This window comes from Staurois parvus, unplaced genomic scaffold (genome assembly GCF_062004578.1).
Source record: "Staurois parvus isolate SC_StPar_1 unplaced genomic scaffold, SC_StPar_1.0 ptg000149l, whole genome shotgun sequence".
Classification (NCBI taxonomy): domain Eukaryota; kingdom Metazoa; phylum Chordata; class Amphibia; order Anura; family Ranidae; genus Staurois; species Staurois parvus.
Genome location: NW_028317945.1, coordinates 6750386 through 6769897, shown reverse-complemented (window position 1 = coordinate 6769897; position 19512 = coordinate 6750386). Strand labels below are relative to the sequence as shown.

Below are 19512 nucleotides of genomic sequence, written 5' to 3'. Positions count from 1 at the left end.
TGGGATGAGATCCCTACTTGTGAAAGAAGACTTCTGTCTGGGATGAGATCCCTACTTGTGGATGAAGACTTTGGTCTGGGATGAGATCCCTACTTGTGGAAGGAGCCTTCTGTCTGGGATGAGATCCCTACTTGGGGAAGGATCATTCTGTCTGGGATGAGATCCCTACTTGTGAAATGAGCTTTCTGTGTGGTATGAGTTCCCTACTTAGGGAAGGAGCCTTCTGTCTGGTATGAGATGCCTACTTGGGGAAGGAGCCTTCTGTTTGGGATGAGATCCCTACTTGTGAAATGGAGCCTTTTGTCTGGGATGAGATCCCTACTTGTGAAAGAAGACTTCTGTCTGGGATGAGATCCCTACTTGTGGATGAAGACTTCTGTCTGGGATGAGATCCCTACTTGTGGAAGGAGACTTCTGTCTGGGATGAGATCCCTACTTGTGGAAGAAGACTTTTGTCTGGGATGAGATCCCTACTTGTGGATGAAGACTTCTGTCTGGGATGAGATCCCTACTTGTGGATGAAGACTTCTGTCTGGGATGAGATCCCTACTTGGGAAGGAGCCTACTGTCTGGGATGAGATACCTACTTGGGGAAGGAGCCTTCTGTCTGCGATGAGATCCCTACTTGTGGAAGGAGCATTTTGTCTGGGATGAGATCCCTAATTAGGGAAGGAGCCGTCTGTCTGGGATGAGATTACTACTTGTGGAAGGAGCCTTCTGATTAAGATGAGATCCCTACTTGGGGAAGGAGCCTCCTGTCTGAAATGAGATCACTACTTGTGGAAGGAGCCTTCTGTCTGGGATGAGATCCCTACTTGTGGAAGAAGACTTCTATCTGGGATGAGATCCCTACTTGTGGAAGAAGACTTCTGTCTGGGATGAGATCCCTACTTGTGAAAGAAGACTTCTGTCTGGGATGAGATCCCTACTTGTGGATGAAGACTTCGGTCTGGGATGAGATCCCTACTTGTGGAAGGAGCCTTCTGTCTGGGATGAGATCCCTACTTGGGGAAGGATCATTCTGTCTGGGATGAGATCCCTACTTGTGAAATGAGCTTTCTGTGTGGTATGAGTTCCCTACTTAGGGAAGGAGCCTTCTGTCTGGTATGAGATGCCTACTTGGGGAAGGAGCCTTCTGTTTGGGATGAGATCCCTACTTGTGAAATGGAGCCTTTTGTCTGGGATGAGATCCCTACTTGTGGAAGAAGACTTCTATCTGGGATGAGATTCCTACTTGTGAAAGCAGCCTTCTGTCTGGGATTAGGTCCCTACTTGTAGAAGGAGCTTTCTGTCTGGGATGAGATCCCTAATTGGGGAAGGAGCCTTCTGTCTGGGATTAGATCCCTACTTGGGGAAGGAGCCTTCTGTGTGGTATGAGATCCCTACTTGTGGAAGAAGTCTTCTTTTTGGGATGTGATCCTTACTTATGGAAGGAGCCTTTTGTCTGGGAGGAGATCCCTACTTGTGGAAGGAACCTTCTGTCTGGGATGAGATCCCTACTTGTGGAAGGAGCCTTCTGTTTGGGACGAGATTCCTATTTGTGAAAGGAGCCTTCTGTCTGGGATTAGATCCCTACTTGTGAAATGAGCTTTCTCTGTGGTATGCGTTCCCTACTTGGGGAAGGAGCCTTCTGTCTGGTATGAGATGCCTACTTGGGGAATGAGCCTTCTGTTTGGGATGAGATCCCTACTTGGGGAAGGAGCTTTCTGTTTGGGATGAGATTCCTACTTGTGAAAGGAGCCTTCTGTCTGGGATGAGATCCCTACTTGGGGAAGGAGCCTTCTGTCTGGGATGAGATCCCTAATTGGGGAAGGAGCCTTCTGTCTGGGATGAGATCCCTACTTGGGGAAGGAGCCTTCTGTCTGGGATGAGATCCCTACTTGGGGAAGGAGCCTTCTGTCTGGGATGAGATCCCTACTTGGGGAAGGAGCCTTCTGCCTGGGATGAGATCCCTACTTGGGGAAGGAGCCTTCTGTCTGGGATGAGATCCCTACTTTTGGATGAAGCCTTCTGTCTGGGATGAGATCCCTACTTGGGGAAGGAGTCTTCTGTCTGGGATGAGATCCCTACTTGGGGAAGGAGTCTTCTGTCTGGGATGAGATCCCTACTGCTTAGTGACAGGTTGAGGAGGAAGTCTATGACTTTAGCAATCCCTGCTAGTAGAAGAGGAGCCCAGACACAGGTTGCTGCCTCCTCCATGCTGTAGGAGGACTGCTCCTGGCTCCCTCTTATTATTCCACTTGATTTTTCTTATCATGAGAGAAGGAGGAGTCAGAGTGGACGGGAAGAGAGGGAGGGAGCTGCAGAAATGGGGGACAGGGGGATCCATGATGAGGCGGAGATGGAGACGAGATCTGTGACCAGGGAAGAAGGGGAAGGATGCTCCACACACGGCCATAGGGCTGATGATGGAGGAGCGGGATCGCTGTAGGGATCCGTCCACATCTACATAGCTGTACAGGGAGGAGGGAGGAGGAGGAGAGCCGCGCACAGGAGCCATCTCCACAGAGGACATCACTGCCTCCTCCACTCTCATTCATCCAGCCAGGACTGCGGGACCGGCTCTTTGTTTATCCCAGCCGAGGCTCGTCCATGTCCTGAGGCTGAGGAGCTGCGAGGACACATCGGGGACAGGATGGGATCAGAGGCTGGGGGGCTCCTCTGCCTGAGGAGGGGGCTGCTGGAGAGGAGCCCGGGCTGTTAGGTGACCGTCTGCCTCCCCCCTCCCGTCCTGCCTGACAAGACTGAGGATCGGCCGCCTGGGAGCCCCTCTCTGCAATGGGTGAGCACTGGGGGCCACAGGGGGGGCAAGGAAATGTACAGGGGGGCGGGGGATTGGGTCCGATGTGTCAGCGTGATCGGCCCATCACTGGAGGACATTCACCTTGACACCCCTCATCATTCCTGGGAGCAGTCAGTGTGGGGGGTTGATGAGGGGGAGGAGGAGGATGATGAAGCATTGTCACTGTATGAGGTCACCTATGTCACTGATCACACACCATCATCTCACTGCTGGCCCCTGAATACTCATCACCCCACCACCACCTCCATTATATGGCTGGACATCTACACACATCCCACGTCTATTTATACAGCTAGACATTTATACCCATACACATCTGCTGTCTATATTGGGTCCTTCTCTCCTTCTACACATTCACCATCTATTTATGTTGTGCAGTTTTATTCCTGTACAGATCTAACACCTATATACAGATCTGACACCCACCTATATACTGTACACCATATACAGATCTAACACCTATATACTGTACACTATATTCAGATCTAACACCTATATACTGTACACCATATACAGATCTGACACCTATATACACTATATACAGATCTGACACCTATATACAAATCTGACACCTATATACTGTACACTATATACAGATCTGACACCTATATACACTATATACAGATCTAACACCTATATACAGTACACTATATACAGATCTAACACCTATATACACTATATACAGATCTAACACCTATATACTGTACACTATATACAGATCTAACACCTATATACTGTACACTATATACAGATCTAACACCTATATACTGTACACTATATACAGATCTAACACCTATATACAGTACACTATATACAGATCTAACACCTAAATACTGTACACTATATACAGATCTAACACCTATATACAGTACACTATATACAGATCTGACACCTATATACACTATATACAGATCTGACACCTATATACAGATCTAACACCTATATACTGTACACTATATACAGATTTGACACCTATATACACTATATACAGATCTAACACCTATATACTGTACACTATATACAGATCTAACACCTATATACACTATATACAGATCTAACACCTATATACTGTACACTATATACAGATCTAACACCTATATACACTATATACAGATCTAACACCTATATACTGTACACTATACACAGATCTGACATCTATATACACTATATACAGATCTAACACCTATATACAGATCTAACACCTATATACACTATATACAGATCTAACACCTATATACTGTACACTATATACAGATCTAACACCTATATACACTATATACAGATCTGACCACTATATACAGATCTAACACCTATATACTGTACACTATAAACAGATCTGACATCTATAAACACTATATACAGATCTAACACCTATATACAGATCTAACACCTATATACACTATAAATAGATCTAACACCTATATACAGTATGTACAGATCTGACATCTATATCCACTATATACAGATCTGACACCTATATAGAGATTAATTCTATATACAGATCTAACACCTATATACACTATATACAGATCTGACATCTATATACAGATCTGACATCTATATGCACTATATACAGATCTAACACCTATATGCACTATGTATAGATTTATACCTATACAGATCTATCACCTATGTACACTATATACAGATCTATCACCTATGTACACTATATACAGATCTATCACCTATGTACACTATATACAGATCTATCACCTATGTACACTATATACAGATCTATCACCTATGTACACTATATACAGATCTATCACCTATGTACACTATATACAGATCTATCACCTATATACACTATATACAGATCTATCACCTATATACACTATATACAGATCTAACACCTATATATGCTCTGTATGGATTTATACCTATACAGATCTAACACCTGTTTCTAAGTACAGTATAGTTGTATACCTTTACAGATCCAACATCTTGTTATATGTCTATAGTTGTATATCTTTACAGATTATATATATATATCCTATACAAATCTATTTGTTTGGTATAGTTGTATACTTATACAGATCTCACATCTATTTCTGCATGCACTGATCATGATACAGTTCTATCATATGTTTATATATCTGTAGATTTATACCTACAGATACATACAGATTATATATATATATATATGTATAGTTGTATATCTCTACAGATCTACATCTATAACATCTATTTCTGTATGTGCAGTTTTATACCTACACCAATCTATCATCTATGTATATCTGTACAGATCTACAGTCTATTTAGATATCAATAGATTTCTACCTATAGATAACTCACATCTATGTCTGCTTGTACTGAACATGATACAGGTCTATCATGTATTTAGATATCTTTGTATCTATACAAATCTTTCATGTATTGATATATCTATAGATTTATACCTATAAAAATCTCACATCTATGTCTGTTTGTAGTGAGCATGTTATAGATCTATCTTATCTGTTTCTGTATGTAAGCAATCCTGATGCCTCCAGTGATCATTGCTCCCCCTGCCCCCCTCCCCCCCCCCAGCATTGATCTCTATGTAGATGCCCCCGAAGCCTGTTATCTTGTAGTGTGGAGTCTTGTATGGTGCGCAGTAAGTTACTGCAGGAAGAAGCAGCCCCTCCCAATAATGGGCAGGCCCCTCCCAGTAATGGGCAGCCATCATATTCGGTGACCTTGTGACACAGGTGCACTCAGGCATTCCATCAATTAATAACCGCTTTGTTTTAACACTTTCACTGCTAAAGTCCTATAGTCTTGAGCACATTAACAATTGATGGTGAAGCGTCTGGCGGCCCATCAGGGATGAAGATCACATAAACTAATCCCATACGTCCCATATTGGACAATAATCTGTACTCCATCATCCTGGGTAGATCTGTAATAATGCATTCTGGGGTAGCTGACATAGGCCAAGTCATTCTACAAACCTGTGAAACTGGTGTTTCAGTTTGTTTTCTTTGCTTGCTAAGCATTGTCAGATCTTAGGATGGTGTGTGTGTAAAGCTGGTTTTTCAGATTTCTCAGTTCACAGTTGGTTGTTCCTGAATGACCACATTATATTAAGAGTGCAAATGCAGCAGTGTTCTGAGTGATCAGGTGGAGACCACGATACCGAGGTATGTTGTATCAATACATTTGTGGTTTGGTTTATGGAGACATCATACTAACACCTCTAGACATGGAACCATGTGATTGATAGATATAGCCATCGTTCCCAGGAAAGGATCGTATTGGAACCGTGTATTTGTTTTGTTAAAAAATAAAATCCTTTTGTTGTGTATGAATATTTGGTCCAGGTGGAAAATATTTTTGTATTTAAGGAGGACTTTCAGGTGAAATATGCGTTGATATAATTGACTGTATATTAGTTGTGTATTTATTGTTATGTGTATGGCTATCATAATAATAAGTCATTTTTAGACTTCAAGGCTAAACTTCAGGATCAGCAGATGTTGTCTACAGGAGGTGCATGTATTCTTAGTTGAATCTTGGTATGATTTGTGTATTTCTGCCAGATCTGTGCAGTAATCCAGTATAAAAAATTCTCTCTGTATCTGTGTTTCCTGTAATAAAGACTGGTCATTGTTGCTCTCTCAACATGTGTAGGATGAGTGGTCTTGTACCCTCCCCTCCTGTAGTTTTCGTCCAACAGCTTTTAGTGGGTCAAGCAGCCGCATCCCTCTTATAGTTGTACTCTGCACAGGCTATGTACAGCATTGTGATGATGTAATCACAACTTTTACAAGGTAATATATGGGTTTGTAAAGGCATTTGGTACACATAAAGTAGGTTTATATCCCTTGTGGCTATTGAGGAATATACTTATATGTGTTTTTGTGCTCGAAGTTCAAGTTTAATACATGCAAGTCTTGTGGTCCACGGCACACTGAATGAAGCTTGTTTACCAAAAAGTCATTTTTATGTTAGTAGGTGTTCCCTTCAAAAACTCAGGAAGGTCGTGTTAAAGCACAACTAAACCCATTAATTTAAATGTTTCCCTAAACAGTTACATTCAAGGCATGTTGTGGATGATATCTGTCCCAGTTGTTTGTGCTCTCAGCTGAACTGTCAAGCCATCTGGTGTCATAACTGATCACATGTGGCACAATTGCAACTGTACATCAGGCAGAGGCTTAAAATGGCTGTAAAAGATAGGAGGGTTTAGTTCCACTTGGTTACAGCATACATTTTCATTTTATAACATGAGCATTGTAATAGCAATACAAATAATAGTTCTAATTGACAATCTAGTATAAACTTACTTGAAAAATCTCCTTTCGTGTTGTGATTGCTGCCTGTCTGCGGACAATCTCTTTCCACAACCTCCTTCACAAAGTAAGTTTATAACCTTCAAATTCATTCAGAGTAATGGAATAGAAATAATGAAGGGAAGTATGTCCTTCATTGCTATCCAGTTAGATTTCTTGAACGCTACATTGTGTCTGATCCAGCTATTTATCTTGATTGTTGTGTATTAAGATGATCCACATTTTTATATTCTGTCTTGTTTATATTACTGGACGGTCGCAATTCTTTTTACAAAACTATAATAATAAAAACATTGAGCCTGGGTTCACACTTCTGCGGTGTGGAACATCGCATGTGATTCGCACAGGAACCTCACCGCATTCCTGTGTACAAGTACTTAGTAATTGTTAGGTATCTGAACAATTTGAGACTTTCATGGTATCGTAGATTTCAGAGGGCAAAAACTTTTTACTTACTGTACATATAAAATCACTCAAAGCCCAATGCCACAAAATGTGAAAATTCTCCCTTGCAGGTAGACTGTGCCTGCACTGCAAGGGTTAACTGCTTGCTTGTTCTATGGAACAGTAAAAGCACTTTTACTTACCTTATCCTTCACTCCTAAGCAGACAGCACTCCCCATGTTCTGGCAGTGGACTGTCCCTCAGCATTATGGACCCCGTAAAGGTTTTGATGACATCAGGACCTTAGACCACTGGAGCAAGGGGGAACTAGGAGGACTGGTCTAGCAGCATGGAGGATCCAGTAAATAAATCTCTTTTCCTATGTCCTGCTGGATCTAAACAAGCAGTCAACCCTTGCAGTGTGAGCACAGCACCAAGAGAGAATTTTCAGGTTTTCTTACATTGGGCATTAAGTTTTGTATCTTATCATCTACATGAATAAGCTCAGTAATATCATTCTCCTTCTATAGTACTCACTAGAATTTGTACTATGAAAGGATATTTTTTTATGGAAATTTAACATAGAAAAATGGAAAACTGTTAAAGAATATGTAAACTCAACATTTCATATTCCTTGTTCTGACACTCCACAGCCCCCCCCCCCCCCCCACAACCATTCACTGGGAAGATCAGTGTATACTGTTTCTCCTCCCTCAGCTCTTATGCAGCTGAGAACAGAGGGAATGTAATCAATTATTAAGGGAAAAAAAGGTATTTACAGTGGGGAAAATAATAATTTGATCCCCTGCAGATTTTGTAAGTTTGCCCACTTACAAAGAAATGAAGGGTCTATAATTTTTATCATAGGTGTATTTTGAATGTTAGAGACAAAATATCAACCAAAAATCCAGAAAAAAACACACGATACAAAAGTTATAAATTGTGTTGCAATTCAGTGAGTAAAATAAGTATTTGATACCCAAGCAAATCATGACTTAGTACTTGGTGGAGATACCCTTGCTGGCAAGCACAGAGGTAAGATGTTTCTTGCAGTTGTTCACCAGGTTTGCACACATCTCAGGAGGGATTTTGGTCCACTGTTCTTTACAGATCGTCTCTAAATCCATAAGGTTTCTTTGCTGTCGCATGGCAACTTGAAGTATCAGCTCCCTCCATACATTGTTTATAGGATTAAGGTCTTGAGACTGGCTAGGCCATTCCATGACCTTAATGTGGTTCTTCTTCAGCATCTCCTTTGTTTCCTTGGCAGTAATTTTGGGTCATTGTCATGCAGGAAGACCCATCCATGACCCATCTTCAGTGTTCTGGCTGAGGGAAGAAGGTTCTCATTCAAAATTTTACAATACATGGACCCGTCCATTGGCCCTTCAGTGCGGCAAAGTCGACCTGTACCTTTAGTAGAGAAACAGCCCCAAAGCATAATGTTTTCACCTCCATGCTTGACTGTAGGGATATTGTTCTTAGGGTCATAGTCAGCTTTTTTCTTCCTCCAAATATAGCGAGTTGAGTTAATGACAAAGAGCTCAATTTTGATCTCATCTGACCACAGCAGTTTCTCCCAATCCTTCTATGAATCATTTAGATGTTCACTGGTAAACTTCAGACGGGCCTGACAATGTGCCTTCTTGAGGAGGGGACCTTGTGGGTGCTGCAGGATTTAAATCAATGGTGGTGTATTGTGTTACCAATTGTTTGTTGACTCTGGTTCCACCTGCTTTGAGATCATTCACAAGTTGCTCCCGTGTAGTTCTGGAATGATCCCTCACTTTTTCCATGATCATCCTTACCCCATGAGGTGAAATTTTGCTTGGAGCTCCATACCGAGGGTGAATGATGGGTATTTTCTATTTTTTCCATTTGTAAATGAAGTTGCCCTTAGGAGCACCTTCTTAAATTGACAGGACTAATCTGTGTACCACATGAGCACATAGCCAGTCTGTGGGAGCCAGAATTATTGTTGGTTGGTAGGGGATCAAATACTTATTTTACTCACTGAACTGCAACTCAATTTATAACATTTGTATCATGTGTTTTTTCTGGATTTTTGGTTGATTTTCTGTCTCTATCATTTAAAATACACCTATGATAAAAATTATAGACCCCTCATTTCTTTTTAAAAGTGGGCAAACTTACAAAATCTGCAGGGGATAAAATAATTATTTTCCCCACCATATAAATTTCTTTTTTATATCTATACACAAATGTTTTGCCTTTCATTTCTGTTTTAAAGTGAATGGGTTGTTTTACAAGGTGAGGGTTAATTGATCTTATTTTTGAATTAATTTGGATGGGTATATACTGTGAGTTTTTATTCGTTCAACCAGAGTGCTAAACAAACAAAAACCCCTCAGGTTCCTGCATCCACACAAGCAATATGGATGCAGGAATCTCCCCCGCTGTGCTATTGTATTCTGACAGCAGGGACTTCTCCACTGTTAGGATGCACTGATTACTGCTGCAGCCGTTGGCTGCAGTGGCTGATCGAATGCTGATTTTCCAACAGTCCTGTTCGTCAGAAGCCGGTCAGCACGATACACACTATCAGTTTGTTTTTCATTCAACCCAGCAGGCTGACCAAAATAAAACTGAAGAGCTCGGGATGTCCCTGCTGAGCTAATGTGTTCTGACAGGGGGACGGCCTCCCTGCCAGAACACACCGATCAGCACTGGTAGCCATTGGCTGCCAGCAATGCTCGGATGCCGATTGGATGTTGGTTTTACAGCATGCCCATTCAACAGAAGCTGGCCGTTCAGCCGGTTTCTGTTGGACAGGGGGGTGTACACACGGGCTGAACGTTGGGTGGTTTCTGTTGAACTGGCCGACAGCGGCCGATACTGAGCTCGTCTGCACGGGGCTTTAGTCGCAAACTATACACTAATGATCTCAATAAACAGGATGTACAAATCAGTGTTTCATATGTAGAAGGGCTATATACTGAACAAATCCCATAATGTCAACAAACGTGTATATGTGGAATCTAAAAGATTTTGGAGTTGATTTACTAATGGCAAATAGACTGTGTAGTTTGCAAATACAGTTGCATTTATTTTCCCAAGAGCTTAGTGAATGTGGTTCCATTCAGGCTCAATTCAGGCTTCATGCCTTCTGGCTTAAAAAAATGCCAATGCTCTTGGAAGAAAAAATGCTAAGTTTGAGCATTTTTTTTGCATTAGTGTTTAAGAGCATTTAGCATTTTTTTTCTGGCAGAAATACGCTTTCAAAAATGCAAAACAGAAGTGTTTATTTTCTGCCTCTAAACGCTGAGCTTAAAAAAATGCCTCTAGACTACCTAATTGCATGGGCACATAGGATAACATTAGTTGCTTCTACAGGCAAAATACTAAACTCTAGGAGTAGCCAGTGTGCATTGAACTTCACTTTGCAAAGAATATCCAATCATGCGCATAGAGCATTAAAAAAAAAAGGCATTTTTGCTTTCACATGATTAGCAGGGCTTCACATGCACGTTCAAAGTGCACACTCTATTTCTCTATTTGCTTTTAGTAAATCCAGTGCATCTTCTACAGGAACAAATGTCAGGGCTCATGTACACTGCAACTGATAAACTCAGGTTCAGGAGCTTTTCTGTGTTTTTCTCAGCTTCCCCTGAACTCTTCCTAATTTGTTCCTGTGTGTCCATGTACATATGTCGTTTACAGTCGTTTACAGGCAGTTGAGTTTACACTTGTTTTTGTGAACACAGCAAACGTTCAGGAGTAGATTTTTTCAAACACCAAACGTTAGTAAATGCGTACAAACGTGGCTAACCGCGCTTATAAGCGTTTGAATTTAGAAGCATTTTTTAACTGTTCCATGTCCAGATGCTGTCCAGAGCCTTTTTTCATGATCAGAAATGCATGCAAAGCGGTTTCTATGTATTCAAATGGACCCAGTACACCAGCGCAGTCAGTTCCAGGTTTTGCGTGAAGGAAAATATGGTACAATGTGCTGCATTATGCGCATGATGGGATCCATAGTGAAAACGACCAGTAAAGATGGGTAATCTCAACACATACTGCTCTCTCTGCTTCTGCTCTCTCTATTTCTCTCAAAATGTCTGAAATAATTAATTTTTTACTGTTTTTCAGTGCATTCTGTGCATTTTGGAAGGTCTCCTGATGTTATCTTAAAAAAACGCTTCTAAACGCAAACATAGATCCACCTGAAAAACTGACAGGCAGACCTGATTAGACGCTTCATGTGACAGGGGCCTTAGGGCTTTCTTCAATTTTCCCTAATATTTCTAGCAATGGAAGCGTTTAAACTGTGCAGCACAATTATGATTGTAGGGAGAAGGTCCCAGGCATCTCTTTACAAGAGTGGCATGTACTGGTGAACTGCTAAACTGCTGTCCTATTGTAAAGCAAAAGTAGTAAAATAGAGATGAAGCCACCAATTTAACTGTTTCTCAAAATAAATTTTCAATACATTTTATTTTTATTTTATCAAGCATTCCAATGATTTTTTTGTTGTGTTCTCATTTACATTCTGCTCATTAGTGAAAGCTCAGTGTATGTTACATTCAAGGCATGTCTTTGGTCATAGCTGTCAGACCTCATGTACACTAGATGTTTTTACAGCTGCTGTTTTTGGCTTTTGACATTTTTTTCTACATCCAGTAAACCCCCATCATGTTATCCTATGTGTCCATGCACATATAGACTGTAATCAATGTTTTTTGGCAGGGTCGTTTTTTGGCTGGAAAAAAACCCAGAACTAGTGGGTTTCTAGAGGAGTTTTTTAGCTGTAAAAATGCTCTAACGCTGAAAAACACTGTAAATCGCGGCAAACCAGCGTTTTTGGATTTTTTCTTACCAAAAAAATATTTTTTTTGCTTAAACTAAACTTTAAATGAGAAAAAACGCCAATAATGGCTCACGTTTTTAATGTGACTTTACACAGCTAACGTTTCCAGCGTTATTAAAACGCCCAGTGTGCATGGAGCCTCATAGTTGTCAGTGTGCCTAATGCAGGCCATAGATGGCCGACGTTACCACCAACCATTAAGAAAATCGGCCGACTAAATCATATATTTCACCCCATAACTTCTGTCCCTTGCAGGTCACGGCTCATGCACGGATTTTTTACAGTAAAACAATCAGCTGATTTGCCCATCATTGCCGGGGAAATCGGCCGATTGTCCAAATCGGCCGCGAATTTTCCAACATGACTGATAAAAAAACTGCAAAAAACCTGAAAAATGGCCGACTAATTACCCCACTAACAGTGAGAAAATTGGCCGATTTTTTTTTTCGGCCGATAAATCGGCCGATTTTCAGCCGGTCTATGGCCGGCATAAGTCAGCTCTCAACCAACCCTTTCATCCCTCAAATGGCCGGTGTCAGATGGATGATCACATGTGCAGCTTAATGGCAACTGGAGGTCTAAACAGAGGCTAAGATGGCACAGTCCTTGGCAAATGGGGAAATAGGAAGGTTTAGCCTCAGCTGTATTACTTCATGATTTCAGCATATTTAAAAACACTACCCAACGATTCACATAGACCAGAGTTTTTATCTAAGTCAGCCATCAGTAATTTTTCTAAAAGATAATGAAAGGAATGTCTTTAATAACAAGTTTATTTGCTGGGTGTGGAAAACATATTGTAATGTATAGCAGGTTTTGTGTAAAATAGGCAAAATATACAGACGTTGACATTTTTAGATACTCTGTCCAATTTAATTGGCACGAGACATTTAACTTAGGATGTGCTAGGATAAGAATATTAATAGGTCAGTAAGATCTGAAGTGCCATCTGTTCTTTTATAAAGATCACATCGTATGTGTTGTCAGTTGTCTGCTAACATTATTTTATCTCAGTTTTGTTAAATAAATCCAGGTATTTGTAAAATGTTGTTCCTTTATATATTTCTTTGAACAATATTGCAAATCTCATTAACCGTGTAAGTACCTAAAATGCAAATTATTCTTTGCACATAATCTGGTATTTTAAATCAGACTGATATGATTCTGTGTACTGGTTGGTGAAGTGGGGCAGACGTGAAGAAGTGGGTAATGCATGGATGACTAACCGACACTTCATGTAGATGCTGGCTCTCAGTCCCAGCTGTCAGCCCACACTAATGGTGGGGTACCAATCAGTGTGGTTCCCAATCATCCAGTAATTATGGCTGGGCTGGCATGCAGGCTCTTGGCTCCACTGACAAAAATAAAAGTCTGAAGCAAGCCATACACTTTAGAATTTTCTTTTCTTCCACCACGGGTTGCAGGAGAGACAACTGCTCGATTCTCTCATCAACGCAGCCAGTGTTGATGGGGAATCCCACTCGCAGTGCTATTGTTTTCTGCTGGTGGGGACACTTCTCTGTTGGCAGAACAAAATGAATACTGCTGGCAGCTATACCAATGGCCGGCTTTATACTTGCAGATAAACACTGCCAACTTAGGGCTGCAGTGTTCAACTGCATTACCAGTCATTTAAAATAGTAACTGTCAGGGACATTTTTTAAAATATGTTCTTTGTTTATAAAAATGATGATTTAAAGAGGTTATTCACATGCCCTTCTTGTTTTTTTCCCCTTATCTTTTATGCTGGGTTATCTTTGATTCAGATACTCATCTGCCGAGTAAATCCAGCTCTGTCCTGCAACAATCCACTGCTCAGGTGCAACAGCCTGGCTCCCATGCCGCCATATTGATCCTCCTCATCCATTAGATGTTGACTGTTTCTTCCAGGTTCAGATAGCTGGCCCCTGATAACAAACACCAGCTCTGTCTACTAGCTTCCCCCTTAGATATGTAACAGGGATATCCCAGGGGGCTGAGGAAGCAGGAATGTGGTATTCTCACTTTTATGGTATTCTCACTGGACCAAAAATTAGCAAAAAGTAAACAAACCATTAAAAAAAAAGTCCAGGGAGCTAAAGTAGATCTGGAGACCTGAAGGTCAATTTTAAGGTGGAATTTCAGCTAAAAAGGGACATTCTGCCTATCCTACTTTCTCCATAGTGTAATCTTTTCTTCTTTTTTGTGGAGTGGGTATCTAGTTTTGACAGGTACCTGTTCCCACTTTCACTGTGATCACTGGCACTGATTGCACAAAACAAGAAAACCCAACAGGCTGGTTGTATCGATAGATCAGCTTCAGTACAACCAGCTTGCTCATAGATGAATTGAAATTTGGCTGGTTCCTGCTAAACTTTGACCAGTCTATGGCCGGCCTAACAGTGTGAAGCAACAGTATAAACTATAATGACAATACAAAGTTGCAATAAAATAGGAGAAGCACATACAGTGTCTTAAATCAAATATAAACCAGATAGTGCAGCTCGTAGAGGAGGCAGGTCCCCTTGAGGACGTGCGTGTGCACGAAACGTGTCAGAGAGGGGCCTACGTTCTGACGGCACCCCTCCGAGTCTGTTTCTGGATCGGCGGCCATCTTTGTAAGGCCAGCCACATTGGTTGCTTTTTTTCCACGTGGATATGTTTTAAATCTGTTTTTATGGGTATATAATAAAATTCTACACTATATACTTTGTGCTCCGTGTGGTGAGCAATTTTCTATTAGGACACGTTTCTGACAACGATCCTGCCCATACTGAGGAGTGACCAGGGGATGTCCATGTTGGCTGGAATGCCATATTAGGCTCTTTATAGTTTAGCCTCTGGTGAGTGCATACTTGTGGTGGTTTTGCATGGAAGTTTTGTTCCTGGATTCATTACACCGATTCAATACTTAGTGGAGACATTTGCATTTGTCGTTCCACCTCATTAGCTGGACTTTTTTAAAGATTATTGATGAACAGTTATTATGCTTGCACTAGCACTTTTTTCACTTATACTGGTGTAGTCATTTGTCTCTGATTTTCATTCAAATTTATTCTCAATATTATTTATTTGAGCATTTAATATTCATATTTCACTTTCTTTTGTCATATGAATTAACATTTACAGGACTAAGCGCTGCTTTATCTGGTTTATATTTAGTGTTAAGGTTGGTTCACATTTTAAGTGCCAGCAGCTATTATCTCTATGCGCTCAATACAATATTTTTTCTTTAGTGTCTTAAATCAGCATAAGCCCTGGGTCGCACTAGAATGCGAGACATTTCCTGTACTTCCAAACGCACCGCCTTTGTGATCTGCAGCGGGTGTGAGTGCAGTGTTAATGATACCCCAAATGCAGTGCTTTTGCCTGCACCGAATTGCATGGTACAAAACTACCATGTGGTCTGCAGTGTGTTTCCAAAAGTAGTGCATGCATTACTTTAGTATGATGCTGTGCAATTTGAGCCCACTCATAATGAATAGGCTCAAATCGCACAGCACTGAATCACATGTGAATTGCACAGGAATGTGGTGCACGTCTTGTGTGATTCATAATATGAACATGGCTAAATGTCCACTTAGGACACTTATACAGTTTTACTAATAAAATAATCATTTGAAGAATGAAAAACATTTTTGTACATTATTATGTTATTGCAAAGTTAACCAACACACGCTGCCATTGCTAAATTTGGAATGGTATCAGTGCCCAATGGCTGAAAAAGTCTGGAGTGCCCAATGGCTGAAAAAGTCTAGAGTGCTCAATCCAGATCTACAGCATACTAGAGAGATGTTTGGGTCTGTTTAGTGATTCAGTAGTGATTATGCTTCTTAAAGTGGGACTGTCATCACCTGTGTACACTGTCTACAGGAGCTTGTCAGTCGTAATAACAGTAAAAAAAAAGTAGAAAAATGTAAAAATGTTAACAAAAAAATTACAAAAGATAATAAAATATAAAAACAAGAAAATACCCATACTCATAGGTGCCTTGTTGGCACAGAGATATACATAAGAGCCCTTATTGCAATATACACATTATACACTCCCCGGCCACTTTATTAGGTACAATATCTGTTCAATTGTTTTGTAACACAAATTGCTAATCAGCCAATCACATGGCAGCAACACAATGCATTTCGGCATGTAGACTTGGTGAAGACGACTTGCTGAAGTTCAAACTGAACATCAGAATGGGGAAGAAAGGGGATTTAAGCGACTTTGACCGTGGCATGGTTGGTGGTGCCAGATGGGCTGGCCTGAGTATTTAAAAAACTGCTGACCTACTGGGATTTTGACGTACAAGCATCTCTAGAGTTTACAGAAAATGATCTGAAAAAGAAAATATCCAGTGAGAGGCAATTGTGTGGAGAAAAATGCCTTATTGATGTCAGAGGTCAGAGGAGATTGGGTAGACTGGTTCGAGATGATAGAAAGGCAACAGTAACTCATGTCAATATGGACCAAAATCTTTGAGGAATGTTTCCAGCACCTTGTTGAATCTATGCCACAAAGAATTAAGGCAGTTCTGAAGGCAAAAGGGGGTCCAACCAGGTACTAGCAAGGTGTACCTAATTGACCCGTGAGTGTATGTTAAGGGGAACATTTTAGGGCCATCATTTTTTGTAAATTTTTGTTGACCTTTTTGTGCCCCAGCTTCCACTCACTGTTTCATACAATGTTACTGTACATACACATATTTGCCATTTTAGGATGATACAGTTTTATTATATCATTTGGAGAATCTATTGTGTTTTGCATGCTAACAAAAATTTTGTGTATGTTTTTCAGCAATATGATCCTTTCAAAATGTCCTGTGATTTCTGGAAATATATGGGGGGGGGGTGTAGGGGTGGGGGTAAGTTTCTGGGATCCTTTGCAAACTTCAAAGCTGTAAAGAATATGTAAAAAATGGCAACATTTGTTTGGTCAGTTGGGTGCAAAATGGGCGTCAGATCAGCAGCAAAGAGTCAACCCAAAAATACAGCCAAACACAGAGATATACAGTATACCATAAAGACCCACCATATGTACAGGGACTTGTTTTTTGTGATAATAATAAAATACACACGTTAAACAATGGTTACAAAAGCAGAATGACAAAATGCAAATTTTGTACAGCTAGGAGTGAGCTGCAATGCTTTTCAATGATAACGCATGGGTCTGTTCTGTATATCAAGTACTACGTCTTCCTGGAGCAGTTGCTTAGAGGAGCTGAATTATGAAAGGAATGTTATGGGAATTGTGTGAGAGTTTAGTCTTAAATATCCCTTTCTATGTTTTTGCAACTTAGCCCTCTAAATTATGTAAAATATTTCTGGAAAGCTGTAATTTCTAGTTGCCCAGGATCCCACAAGTGCTCTATGAAACATATGTATAGATAGATCATGTAACTAAAATAAATAATATTACCATAATATACTTTGAGGAATCTAATAGAGCTGAGACTAGCAGCAAAGCACATTGTCGACAGGCCCCAGAGGACTTTATTGTAGCATAGGTCATTGTGTTCTTCTGTGTTATGGAAAGCTGCACTTTGTAAATATCATTAACTCATAAAGGACGGACATGGGGCACATTCTCTTCACTTGTCATTTTGTGTGCTGTGCAGTTATTTTCTTCTTCAGGAGACAAAACCTTCTCATTGCAAAGTATCAGTTAACTCTTTACATTCTTCTTCATTTTCTTTTCTAGTATAATGCTCTTTGTTTTTTCTTTCTCTGGATTGCTGCCAGTATTTTCCAGTATCACTTAGTCGTTACTGCCTTACTCTTAGCTAATAGACCACCTTGTCTCAGCTGAACATTGGCCTCCAAAGGCCATTAGCCCCTCAGCAGTACCCAGTTGTATTGGGCTGTCTGTGGATTTGATGGGCTCTGAGAGTAAGTTGTTTTTATGTGGCTTTAGTTTCTTTTATAAGGCAGAACACAAGCTAGCTCTGCCCCTCTGTGACTCAAGGCAGTCAAAGGGACTGCACCAGATTCTGAAAAATGTTGGGAGAAATGGATGACAACTGGAGCAGACAGATCCTGGAGCATGGCAACCATTTATATTTATCTTTATCAGTTCAGTTGCATTTGAAAATGAAAGGTAGAAGCCGATTGGTAACCATGCACAACTGCTCTAGATTCTGCCCATTCCAGTTTTAGTAAATTCCCCCACTGGACAATACAAAAAAAAATGACCCCAGAACTTAACCTACCTAGACACCACAAACAAACTTTATTAAAGAGTTTTAACATTTAAGTTAAAAGTCACATACATTTGCAAATACATGTAAAGCAACAATGCTACATCAAGGCACCTGTGCAAAGTATGGCCCCTACTGCAAACTGATAGAAGCCCATCTCCTTTGCTGCATATGATCAGAGCAGTTTCTGTTGTTTGCTTTGTTGGATTGGTGCAAACAATCTTAAAGTCCTCAGCTGCCTTAAGCAAATCTGGGTATTTGGGTCCTTTTCCCACTGACCCCCTAATCTGAGGAACCACTATATTGACCACCAGTGTAGGAAGGAACTTTTCCCCTGACCACCAGTATAAGAGAGCACTGAAATTTGTACGGATTTTCAGGTATTACTATGATTTGTTCAAAATTTATGGTAATTACTGAAGATTATTTTGTCCTATAGAGCAGGTTATTGTTTAAAAATAAATAATAATTTGCTTTTGGTTTCTAATACTCTGAGAGTTCACGTACTTATCAACTGTCCCAGATTTGCCGGAAATATTCCCAATTTTTGTTCACTAATTCTCCCAAGACTGTGTCCTGGGAATGAGGCACCTATTTTGCATATTTGCATTATTTTTATATGAATGAGCAGCATGATTTACATATGAATGAACCGTGACATGTTCATATGCAAATCATGTGGCTCATTTATATTCAGATCCCATGGCTTATTTATGTGCTTGTGCATGAAGGAGAGGCATAACAATAAACATTATACTCCTGACTCCTGCACTCTACACACTATTTTCTATGTAATACTTGTAACCCCTGCCCCGTATATGCTATATTGTGTACATTATACTCTGATTCACTATATACAATATGTTGTATGGTATAATCCTGACCCCTTTACTGCATTTACTCTGTTGTACTCTGTATATGCTATTTGTACATTGTACTCCTGACCCTGCACTGCATTAACTATCGTATAACACAGGGATATTCAATTCATATTGCCCGAGGCCCAGGACATGTAGTTTCGGGCGCTGGGCAGGTAGTTTTTTTTAACCTTTAG

General features: G+C 40.5%; 1 protein-coding gene across 1 annotated transcript in view; it reads left to right on the top strand.

The window, feature by feature from the left end:
* The first annotated feature begins 2326 nt into the window (after positions 1-2326).
* Positions 2327-19512, top strand: part of MGAT3 (beta-1,4-mannosyl-glycoprotein 4-beta-N-acetylglucosaminyltransferase) — a 143343-nt gene continuing 126157 nt past the window's right edge. Inside the window, exon 1 of the mRNA XM_089674285.1 lies at positions 2327-2782. The gene's annotated coding sequence lies outside the window, so the exon portion shown is untranslated. The remainder of the gene's footprint in view (positions 2783-19512) is intronic.